We start from the raw sequence: 12,673 nt of genomic DNA on the forward strand, positions 1-12,673 counted from the left end.
GGACACGGTCTGTCAGTTTTCTGTCTTCTGTCGGCAAAAAACAGAAACCTGAGAACGGAGACTGAACGCTGGTGTGAACCCAGTGTCAGTCCTCCCTGAGTCCTGAGATTCCTGGACAACCCCTTTAAGGAATCCTTGAAGAATACTTACTTTTCTTGGTTACTTTGTATCATGCTGAAAATACTGCACATGCTTATACTTATAATCCCTCCAATATAGTGCTGCTATATAAACTAACATGGCGTTGTTACCACAACGCATTTCACATACTTCGGCATGGTAAGAGTCGGTGTGAGGGCTGAGAAATCATTAACTGGCCTAGACTTGATAAATGAGTTGTACGTCTTATGCCAGGCATTTGTGAATGAGCAGAAAATCAACCTGCCATTCCCTACACCTAAAGATTATCTGTCCGCTCTCCTGACATGATGGATTAGTACAAGTATTCTTGATTAAATATCAATTCTGGAGATTTTTCTGTTACTACTTTGTAATGGAAGTGTAGTGCAATTCTGCATTTATTCCCCCTGGAAATGTTTGTCTAAATGTGTACTGATGTTACCAATATGATGTTACCAATATCAGTGTGGCCTATCCATATGCGGCATAGCATGTGGGTCCCAAGCGTCTACTGTCTACCAATAAGTATTTGGACCCCTGTGGTAGAATAGAGAAACAACATTTATTCCTATACAATAGTTGGTAGACCCCAGCAGATGCTTCCTTATGGATGGGATTGATCGACACAATACTCCTGGATGCCTGGTGACCCTCCTGGTGTATATGAGCCATCGGTTGGGTGCGGTTTCTCTGGTCAGCACTCGTCGGTCTCTATCTCCCAGTTTCGGGGGTCTGCTGACTCGGGGCACATTCCGACAATCACCGTTCACCTTCCTCTTCGTAATCACATAGGTCACTGTCGATTTTGGGTAATTCAGTTCGCTTTCTATGTCTCTTAAGGATCGACCATTTCTGTGGTACCCCACCATTACCCCTTTCTCGAAATCGGACAACTCTGCACTTTGTGGCATATAGCATGTGACTAATGCCAATATACTAATGCCAATGCTGTTTCCTGCACGATATTTAGCGGTGGAAGGTGTGACACTGCAGATATCTTCAATTGCATGGGTGTCCAAGTACTTATTGGTAGACACTGTATACATTCCCTGTCAACCCTCCATTCAAATAATGGATTGCTGAAAGTTATTTTTTTTATTTTTTTTATTTATTTTTTTTTACAGATCTCAGAGTTGTAGCTATAGCCTATTTCAGACAAATGTATCTACCTGGAGGCCAGGGCTGTGGGGTTGGTTATCCAGACCACTGACTCAGACTGGATTTCCATAGCCTGACTATAACTCCTGGTTGACAGCCATGGTCAGTCACATCTTCTAGTTCATTAAAAAGTCAGTTATTTGATTCTTATGAAAGTAACTATGTAACAAACTATACATGTAATTACATATATATATACTGTATATATATATATATATATATATATATATATATAATATTAATAATTGTGTAATATAAATCAAATGAATCATTTTATTGTAGAGTCAGTAACTCCACAGCCCTGCTTTAGATGCAGAAATTTAAATGTGAATATCCTGTTTAAGGGAAGTAAGGTTATTCTACTATAACATGTGCAGACTTCCTGCAATGCAGCCTCTTGTCTCCTTTTAATAAGACTCCATCTTGATTTTTAGAAATCCGCTGATTTCTCTCACAGTTTTATCAGCCTCATGATGCTTTATGAGCCAGTACCATCTTTGCCTATTGGGAGGACAACCATTATCCTCTCCTCTATATTCTCCTAAGTATTCTTAGAGGTCATAAGTGTATAGTCAGAAGGCTTCGTTTTCTTTGTTATAACTGTGTGACAGAAGCCTGTCTAATGGGGGCCACACGTTGGCTCAGTGGCTAGCACTGTAGCCTTGCAGCACTGGAGTCCTGGTGTTCAAATCCTGCCAAGGGCAAAAAAAAAAACATCTGCAAGAAGTTTGTATGTTCTCTCTGTGTTTGCATGGATGTCCATCCCTTATTTCAAAGACATACTGATAGGGAAAAATGTACATTGTGAGCTCTATGTGGGGGCTCGCAATCTACATAAGAAAAAAAAAAGATGCCTGTCTAATAATCAGTGATGGGGTAGAGAAGATCGTTTGATCTGTCGACAAGTCTATGTATCTTCCACAGTTTCCTTGTTTCCCATCCAGACATAGGTGGCCCTTTCATTATACTTCCATGTATCTGCCAAGGCCTTTGTAGCAGGAGGAAATTTTGCGTCACCCTGCATATTACTTGTCCTGCCATCAACGACCACCATTACCTTTTATTTACAGTGGTTTCATGAACCCTGTATTGCTACAGAATGGAAACGTATTGTCTTTAGTGACTGATCCATGCTCTGTTTGGGATCAAACAATGGTTGGGTTCAAGCATGGAGGCCTGTTGTTGATCTCTTAAATCCTGTCTTTGCTCTGAAATGACACCTTGGCCCAATTACTGGTGTGGTGGTCTGGGGAGCCATTGCATTGTATATCACCCCTAGTGGTGACACGAGGGACACCAGCTTCTCATCAGCATGTGCAGGACATCTTGCAGCCACCTATGTTCCCTTGCATGGCAAGATTTTCATCTAGACTTTTTCAGCAGGATAATGCTCACCCACCCACAGCAAGGGTTTCTCAGAAATGCCAGTGCCAGAATGTAAGACTTCCTTGGCCTCCCTGTCACCAGATTTTTGCTAATCAAGCATTTAGGGGACCCATCGGGACAAAATCTATTTAGAATCATGAAATGTAACTTTAATACTCTTACAGTGATCATAGCGATGCCTGAAGACACGACTAATAGATCTGCCATGTGTGTCCTCACTACTTCGAAATGTAAACTGGGGCAATAAGAGAAAATGAGTCTAATAAACCGTGACTATATTTTATGAGCCTTTGAAGAAGATGGTTAACTTAAGTACTGCTTATAAGATGACAATATGAGTTACAGCTGCAGTATAAGAATTGTGCTTAAGTACCCGCTGAGGAGTAAACAAATTCTATGTTATTGTAAACTCTCCAAAGTTATACCAAGACGCTTCCTCATTGCAGGAGACGAAGATGAAAAATTGTATCATATATATATATATATATATATATATATATATCAGATGTAGCAGAGCTGAGTATACGGTAAAGCAGGGACGGAGCAGAAGAGTAGATAGACAAGTCAATGTACAGTAGTATCGATCTACTCACAAACTTCCGCCATGGCTTATTATATGGCGAGTGCCCCATCGTCCTCACAGCAGCACAGCATAGAGTGATTTCCTGCAGCCTGCCACTCTTCTGCTTCGGTCCTTGTTTTACCGTATATTCAGTTCTGCTACATCTGAAATGTAGCAGGGCCGAGTATATAGCACAGCAGGGAGGAATTTCCGATCCCGATCGCTCAACCCTAGTAGTTACTCTATTCCTCCATTAAATGTAGAAGGCTCATCATAAATTTGATCTCCATATTGTTGTATGTTTTATACCACTATGTTGCCCATTTCCCCCGGTATTTTTATTGTCGGTACGAAATGTTGAAAAGTCTGACCACGCAACCAAAACTTATTATTTTTTGTTCCCTAGATTTTAATGAGGCAACGCTGCAGTACATACACTTGCCACTACAGTTTGTATGGTGAGTGAGCAGTGCGGGTCTCCAGCAGTGCCTCGATACTGGTAATCGGCAGGGTCCTGGCTGTTGGATTCCTGTAGATCTTATATTGATGTCCTGTTCTAAGGATAGGTCATCAATCTTAGAAATTGGTAACCACTTTAGGCCAGGGCCCCAAATGGCAGAACACCAGTGGTTTCCCTATAAGTATAGTGGAAGCAGAAAGTCCGCAGAGGAAACCTTCTCACATCATGCTTCTCACATTGGGGTGAAGAAAGACAGATACTCAACGGAGGGAGCTCTGCCTACACCTGTCTTTTTATGTCCAATGTTCTTATCCTGTCACGGATTAGAGGAACAGATATTGATTAATGGTAGCGTGAGCCTTCCATTAAACAGAAAGTCATGTTCTGCCTGGTATAGGGTTGCCCAATTTGTCTGATGCTTGCTGAAAACATAATGGAGCTATGGGAGTGAACATCTTGGAAGAGAAGGACATAGGAGGTGGGTAAAGTCACAGTTACAGTGCAAATAACTTACCTGCATTGTTAGGCCAGGTTCACATCTGTATTGGAGTCTCCATCGCAGATTCCACCCAAAATCGTCACAGAGAAAAGTCCTGTATGTTTTATACTGGAACTCGACAAACCCCATTATAGTCTTTAGGATTCGCATGTAACCGCTTATGACCATAACTGTACATTGTATGATGCAATACAAATATTTTTTGAATAGAAGAAAGCAAAAAATAATAATAAAAATTTTTTCTAAACCTTGGCAACATTCACACAATATAACACTTGTCTGAATTTGTCGAAGTGAACGGTGGAGTAACTATTATGTCTTATTAAGACACAGCAAAGTACATTTCACCGCAGGACACCGAGCTTCACTATAGATACAATTAAAATTTTAGATACCATTAAAAGATCTAAACCCCAAAGACTTTACTGAGTATAAAGCTGAATATTTTATGGTGTGAAATATAATGAAAAAACATACAATGCCTGATAAACTTTTAATGAGCAAACAACATGGTGTTATTCACGTCCATAATCCATCTTCTAGGAAACATAAAGCCAAGCGACAATGGCAAGTCTAATGGAAATATCAAAGCAACAAAGACATCAAAAGCTGCACAAACTATTAGGCCTGTGTTGCAAGTGGGTTTTTAAAGAGAACCTGTCAGGGTGATTTGAGACGGCAAACCACCCACAGGTCCCTATGGAGTGGGGTTTAGTGTTACCAATAAATTGTAATGCCGCCCATGCCTATAGTTAGAAAAAATATATATATATATATATATATATATATATATATATATATATATATATATACTTATCTAGAGATCAGTCCGATGAGTCTTTTTGGGCATATACTGTATAGCTCTGTGCAGTTATTCACTGAAGTTGTTTCGGGTTCACTACGCACGGTCCTGAGGTCTGGTACATGTGTAGAGAAGTCGAGACGTACTTTCCCCAGTTTCACTGAACCACGGTGTAGGTACTGGGATACGGATTCTAGATACGTCTAAAGTGTAAAGGTTTCTATTTTCCACATGGCCTTGGACATCTTTACAACCGGGCTATTTAGACCACTAAAACCCCTGATCCATAACCGGCTGTGGTTTTTTTTGTAGACCTATAGGATCTCCAGTCTTCATATGTTGTCCATTCTTCAAGGGAGTCTATTGCCACCAAAATCACTGAACTACTTACAGGATATGTAATTGTGATAAGGTCAAAGCCGTATTTATGACTAATAATCCTGGGTAAGGGAGCATTCACACGGAGTAACGCGGCGCTGATTCTGGCACAATAACTCGTTTAAAAATCAGCGCTGCAAAACAAAATCCCATTGAGTTCAATGGGTTCCATTTAACGCGCGTAACACATTGAAATCAATAAGTTAAAAAGCCTCCCATTGATTTTAATGTGTTACGCACATTAAATGAAACCCATTAAAGTCAATGGGATTCTGTTTTGCAGCGCTGATATTTACGCGAGTTATCATGCCAGAATCAGCGTTGCGTTACTCCATGTGAATGCCCCCTAACTATCGTCGTCCTTATTAACTAGGCTGAGTGCCAGCAGTAAGGAAATTACACCAGGCACACAATGTTGGTATTAGTTCCTCTCTCATCCAAGAAGGAAATACTGATGTACTTTTATTAAAACAACGTGGCAGAGAAAGGAAGAGAGGTAACAACAACATAAGTTTTCATATTCAGAAAAAGTTTAAGCAGTTCCGTATATAGCCAGCTACTCCCGGTCCTGCGTGGTAACCTTGGGGAGCTGTCTTGTGGCAGCAAGCCAAGCATTTGTTTTTCTTGCACCCATCCTGGATACAGGCGCCATCTTATCATATAACATTATACCAGTTTCAAGCATAAGCAACTATATCTAGCATTCAGCTTTTAAGGATAACATTGTTTTTCATACATTACATGATTATAACCTTCACAATTGTATGGGTGGTTAGTCTCATAGTGGACATACCTTTCTGTATCAAATACAGTCCTACTGCTGAGAGGCTAGAGTTAATCCAAATGCAGAGGTGCGACGGCCATAAAGACTGGTGTTGAATATGTCTCCTCCATAGACTTTCAATGCAAGTAAGAGGAGTAGTAGACAATCCAGGCAAGCATACCTTTTTATTAGGTCCTGTATGTCCAGATCCTGTATCCTTAGTGGTCGGGGCACTGTGTGAGACTTGAGAAGTGTTCACCCACTGGAGATGATTAACTCCTTGGTGTCTGTGTAACTTAACCCCTCTAGTGCCATGTAAAACACTTCCAATATACCATAAAACCATGCAGCTCATTGTGTGAACTTTACAGAATATCTTTGATTTATCAAGGTGACGTGTCCATGCTCGGGTACACCAAATACCTACTTGCTATATGGATTTAAAGTTGATTTCTCTGCAGTAAGGTACACTTTGATACAAAATGGTATGACCACTATGTCACTAACAGCAAATATGTGATTAGGATCAATTTTATTAATCAAATTTGGTGAATACATTTTTTTTTAATGAAAATATTTCAATACACTATTGTAACTTGCTAATAAAACCCTTGAAAGGCTGCCGTATACAAAGCCTAGTGTAACTGCAAACAGTAAAGCGTATTGTCATGAAATACTAACTCTCTTGTAATACAGATATATTCAGCCAAGAGCGAAGATAAGAGAGGACACATCTGTAGTTCTCCTTAGACTCATCTGTCCTCCTTTCCAAGTGTGTTTCTCACTGTTCTATCTTATTTGCTACTGGGGACTCTTCCAAGAAGATTGATTACTTCTTGGATAAGTTGTCACTGTGTGGTTGGAGATATTTTGGCAGACTTCTCACTCTCGGAAAGATTCACCACTGCACTCAATCTCTTCCATTATTAGATAATGGTCCCCACTGTGTCTCCTTTGTGCCCCCGCCCCTCCTTAATGGCTTGGTAACACTTTTCCATCTGATAATGTGATATCATGTGACTTCATGTAACCCAGCTAATGTGAAAAACAAAGTTTCCAAAGTTTTCCTGAAGTAGTGTGTGTAGGCCATTCTATTTCTTCAGGCCTTCTGACTGATACAACAACTACCAGAGTGTCACGTATATGACATCATGGCATGTGATGTGGATGTGAGTGCACGGGGTTAATTTTTCCCGCGCACTCAATCTTGTGCCTGTCTTTTACTAAGGTTACAAATTACGCATCGCTAGCACATAAGGACTGATTTTTGCTGAGGCCCGTACCTTTCTTGAAAAAGTCAAAAGACTTTTTTCCATGTGCCCCACAAAGTAAAATCCTCCTACAGTTACCCTATCATTATACACCCCCACATTATAACGTTTCCCTCCAAATGTCCCACAATATTAAGTCCCCCTCCTGGTTCCCCAGTTTAAACTAGCAGAAACTAGAGGGGACATTAAACTGGCGTAGCTGGAGGGAGACATTAAACGGGGGGCAACTAGAAGCAGACATGTCCCCCTCCAGCTACCCCTCATGGTTTAATATCCTTCTCCAGCTCCCCCAGTTTAATGTCCCCCCTCTATCTGCATTCAGTTTAACTGCCCCCTACATCTGCCCCTAGTTCCCCCCTCTTGCTCACACATGCTGTCTCTTCTCTCTTTATTATCCAGCAGCCCCCATTGCCGGCAGCTTGCAGCAAGCACACAGTCCCGAGTGGCTCCGCCCACTAACGAGTCATAGCCTATCCTGGTGATAGACTGTGATGACATCATCACAGGTCCTTGAAAAAACTTGAACTAGTTATGCGGACCGGATAGAAGCAGTCAGAGAGACGGATGTGGCCCGTAGGCCGCACATTGCCCAGGTCTGCTTTGGAGTGTGGGAGGAAATCCACGCAAATACGGGGAGAGCATACAAACTCCTTGTGGATGTTGTCCCTGGCAGGATTTGATCCCAGGACTCCAGCGCTGCAAGGCTGCAGTGCTAATCACTGAGCCACCGTTCTGCCTGTATCTGTTTGTTTTTATTCACTCATACTCCAGTATGGGATGGGGGTTATTTAGTTGAGACAGTTGTCCATCTTTTTAAGGGTGTACACGCCAGATCTAGGTGTTAGGTCACTCTCTCTCTCCTCCTCATCCTCCCCATCATGCCATGTTTATTCCCAAAATCACATTTAACACACACAGACACACAGATCAACAATAAAATTCCTCTGACCAGTATATACGTTTGGTATGATATTTTCTAAGAACAGATTACCGATATCAGAGTGGTAAGGGTACAAGACCTGGCACCCCTCCTGGACAGTGCTCCGAGGGACTGTAGACTCTCTCTCCGTGCACCACCTGCCTTCCTTGCATAATATTTCAAAGTTGTTTTTCTCCCAAATCTAAAAAATGACCTCCATAACAGAGGCGTGTTGTTTATCCGTGCAATGTGATTTGTAGTGCGGTGGTGACAGGTGAATATGCTTGCGGGATCTAGCACACTCCCTTTAAGTCAGCTTGACATAGAGATACTTCGCTGTTACAGATTCTAGTCTCGCAAAATTATTTGTAAAGGAAGAAGCGAAAAAGTATCTTCTGTCACTCCGAACATTCACTGGCATCATCGGTTTGCCTCTGACACCTTCCATGTTATGATTTGATGGGTTTCAGCATACCCTGTGGTTACCTCAGATAGAAAAAAGTAGAACAAATGGCATAAATAGACAATAGAAATGATGTGTTCTGTACCGTGGATTCTAAAATAATCATATATTGCTGGTACAGGATGGTTAAAATAGAATTGCTTCAGGCTTTAATGCAGTTTGGAAAGTTTTAATGCAGTTTGTTTTTCTTTTTTTTCTTTTATAATCCAAACATAAACTAGAAAAGTTTTATTTTTGTGACAATACAATTGACATAAAAAAAGTTAAATGAAAAAATCCTGACATTTTGTGTCTTCAACTGTTATGCAGACCTATGATTACAAATGACAATTTCCGTGTAGTTTTAACCTGCATCATGTATTCCTCTTGACCATACGAGGAGAGTGAGATAAAAGGGGATATAACATGGCTGGTGTGTCAAATATAGATTTAAAGTACCATAAACGAGACAATCCACTAAGTCTTGTTTGCATCGCTATATATGTGACAGTGAGAGTCCCATATCTTATGAGGCAAGTTGAAGATCTTGCCTCAGGCAGCAGTATGCAGCATCTCACAAGGGGAAGATTGTAGTTTCTCATCAGTAAGGGTGCATACTCTTAGTAAAAGCCAAATAGAGCTGAAATGCCTGCCCATATGTCACTACAAGTGATTGCATGGTTGTACTATGTAATGGCGCACTCACTGCATTGAATGCACGTCTGTATAATATGTTATGTATGTGTAATTTGTGGATGTGACCAGACTTTAAAATAGGGCATGTTCTAGACTTTTGTAAAGCTGACCATGCACTGAATTCAGCACACTGTTTTGCACGTGTTCGACCATCATTTCAGAAATATCAGTGCCACCACTGGTTATGGCCGCTGCGGGCATAATAGGCGCTGGAAATGTGCAGGTGCTCAGCGGCGAGAGACACCTGAGCACCTGGGACAGGTGTGCATGATTATTTTTTTTATGTCTCACCTTCACGGCCTCCTCCCTAAAATACCTGGACAAATCCTTTAATAAATAAGTAAATAGAACAAAATAAACATATTTGGATACATTTCCCACATGGGAAACATATAAGAAACATGTTCATAAGAAAGATCAACCATAATATATATCTATCGATGGCGTAATCCTGATGGCAGTCTGAAGAGGTAGAACGGTAGGGAGTGAGAGCAGCAGCCTGGACCAATGATGAGACGGGGGTGGGGGTTGGTGTCTCTGACTACATCTGATACCCTTTCGGATCTGCAGTTGAACTGTAGTCACAGATTAGAGCTCTGTCCTATAGAGCTGAGCTTTAGGCTAAGGCCCCACACATTGTGGTTCTTTCTGCAGCGCTTTTATGAGAGAGTTCACAGTTTTCCTCTGCAGACTTTCTCTTAACATTATATCTATGGGAAAGCCGCCAGCGTTTCTGTAGATATAATTGACATGGTGAGATTTGCAAAACCACAACGGCTTTGCAAATCGCAGCATGTCCGCTTTGCTTGCACTGTAAAACGCCGCGATTTTTCCCGCAGCGTCTCCGCTGCGGGCAAATCGCGGAGTTTAGGTCCCATGGGGCCCTGGCCTTAAGGCTGAGTGCACATGGGGTTTTTTGGTCCGAAACCTGAGGCGAAGGCCACCTCAGGTTCCGGACCAAAAAACGGATAGCTGCGACTGGATGCCGGTGCAGTGCACCGGCATCCAATCGCACACTCTGCTCCGGATTAGGCCCAATGAATGGGCCTAGTCGGGAGGAGGGAGTGTCTTCAGGCCAATGCGTGATGTGAATTGGCCTGAAGAATGCGCATGTCCGTTCTTTTTTCCGGCTCCCATTGATTTCAATGGAAGCCGTCTTTTTGGTCAGGATTTTGAGGCAAATCCTGACCAAAATACACCGTGTGAACTCAGCCTAAAGAGGTTTTCCTGCTGCAAATGGTTTTCATACCATTGACCTACACAAGATAGGTCATCAGTATCTGTCTGACACCTGGATCCTGCACAGATTAGTGGTTCTTGTAGTCTCCAGACACTGGAATGTGCTGCGTTGGGGGACAGGGAGTGTGTTCAGCACCATTCCCATGCAAGTAATAGGAGCAGCTCTTCAATTCCCAGGAATCTCTGCTATACATGGATGAGGTTGTTGTGCCGGTCCTATTATTTGAATAGGAGTTACTTGCACATGCTCCCTGTCCATCACAGCAGCTTCCAGCACCCGGAGACTTCCAGGTCAGCAGAGCTGTGCAGGATCCAGTTGTTTGACCCCAATAGATCATATTTTGATCATCAGTATGAAAAATCCTGTTGGGCTTGGAAAAAAAACCTGTAAAAGCAAAAGCAACGAAAAATCTTCTAGAAAAAAGTTGCAGAAACCAGTCCATTGTAAATCCATAGGACTCAAAGTGAAGAACATTGTATAAACTTTTTAGACAATTTTTGGAGTCCTTGATTAACCGTTCACAGGTCTTTTATATGATGACTTGTTCTTGGTGCTCTTATCTTGTTATCAAGATTTCAGTCATTTTCTTAAGCGGGTGTTATTACAGCGTATGTGCGGTACATGACAGCTGACACTGAGCGAAAATGTCCTTACAAGTGGGAACTGTGATGACTCCGGGTTAGATATGATGGAGGTGTCACTTGTAGCAATAAACGTTGGATGATTCTGATATATGATTGACAAGTCGCTATCTTGGCTGTCAGTTTCTTCAAGTTTTAACCTGGTGGAAGGAAATCAAAGACAAAAAAGTAAGTCTAAGATTTCTCAACAATTAAATTTAGAATACTTATGACCATGTGATAGTTCAGTTTTTTTTTTAATAAATTTGCAAAAATATCTAGATTTGTTTTTTTTTTCTGTCAAGATGGGGCTGACTGTACATCAATGAGAAATGAAATGAACTTTTTTGCTTTTAGCAAATGACTGCAATGAAACAAAGAGTGGGAAATTTAAAAGAGTGTGAATACTTTCTGTACCCAATGTATATTACAAGGCTCAAACACATACAAGCTCAGAGTAGAAGATAGAAAAGATACTAGGAATCATAGCAACTAAAAAAGAAAGACTCAGGATCATTTAGTTCTCTGTGCGGAGTGATCTTCGCTTAGCCTGATGTAGATTATACAGCCTGACCGCGGTTGGGAGGAAGGATCTCCGATAGCGCTTCTTCTCACACTTGGGGTGAAGTAGTCGGTCACTGACAGTACTGCCCAGTGCTATCACTGTCTCATACATGGGGTGGGACTTGTTCTCCCACATGGAGCTCACCACAGACAGTATCCTTCTGTCACCCACCACCTGTACTGGGTCCAGGGGGCTCCCCAGGACAGAGCCGGCCATTCTAACCAGTCTGTCAAGTCTATTTCTGTCCCTGGCTGGTATGCTACTCCTCCAGTAGGCCACTCCGAAGAAGACAGCTGATATTACCACAGAGAAAAAAAAAAAAAAAAAACGGCCCTAAAAAGTGCCCCCTGGACTCCAAAGGCCCTCAGCCTCCTGTACAGGTTTTCGACCTGCTAGATATGAGTGTGGATTCTCAGAAAAAAGGAGGTGTGGCTTAAGTGTACCAAGATGTGCCAAAATGTGTATCATCACAGGACGAAAGCAACAGACATTAACTGCTTGAAAGTAAATGGAGTCCCCTCCATCAGTGACTATTCCCATCGACTTTAACGTAAACAACATGATGGACGCAATCTTCAGCCATGTTTGTTTTCTTTTGTAATGGAAGTTGTGTGGACAACTTTATCTTCCATCAGAAACGTAAAAATCATGATGGAAGAAAGCTTTCAGTATGTTTTATACATTGGGGTGAATGTAGATGGACACCGGATGGAGGGGACTCCATTGTTATTTGTCATTTATTGTCCGTTGCATTTATCCAGAGACAGATGAGAACCCACCCAATATATTAAA

At 41.7% G+C, this 12,673-nt stretch overlaps 1 protein-coding gene across 1 annotated transcript in view; it reads left to right on the forward strand.

Annotated features, from left to right (window-relative positions):
* The window catches only part of B3GLCT (beta 3-glucosyltransferase), a 334,604-nt gene that overhangs the window by 222,513 nt on the left and 99,418 nt on the right, over positions 1-12,673 (forward strand). The window lies entirely within an intron of this gene.

The sequence above is a fragment of the Leptodactylus fuscus genome, chromosome 2 (genome assembly GCF_031893055.1).
Source record: "Leptodactylus fuscus isolate aLepFus1 chromosome 2, aLepFus1.hap2, whole genome shotgun sequence".
NCBI lineage: Eukaryota > Metazoa > Chordata > Amphibia > Anura > Leptodactylidae > Leptodactylus > Leptodactylus fuscus.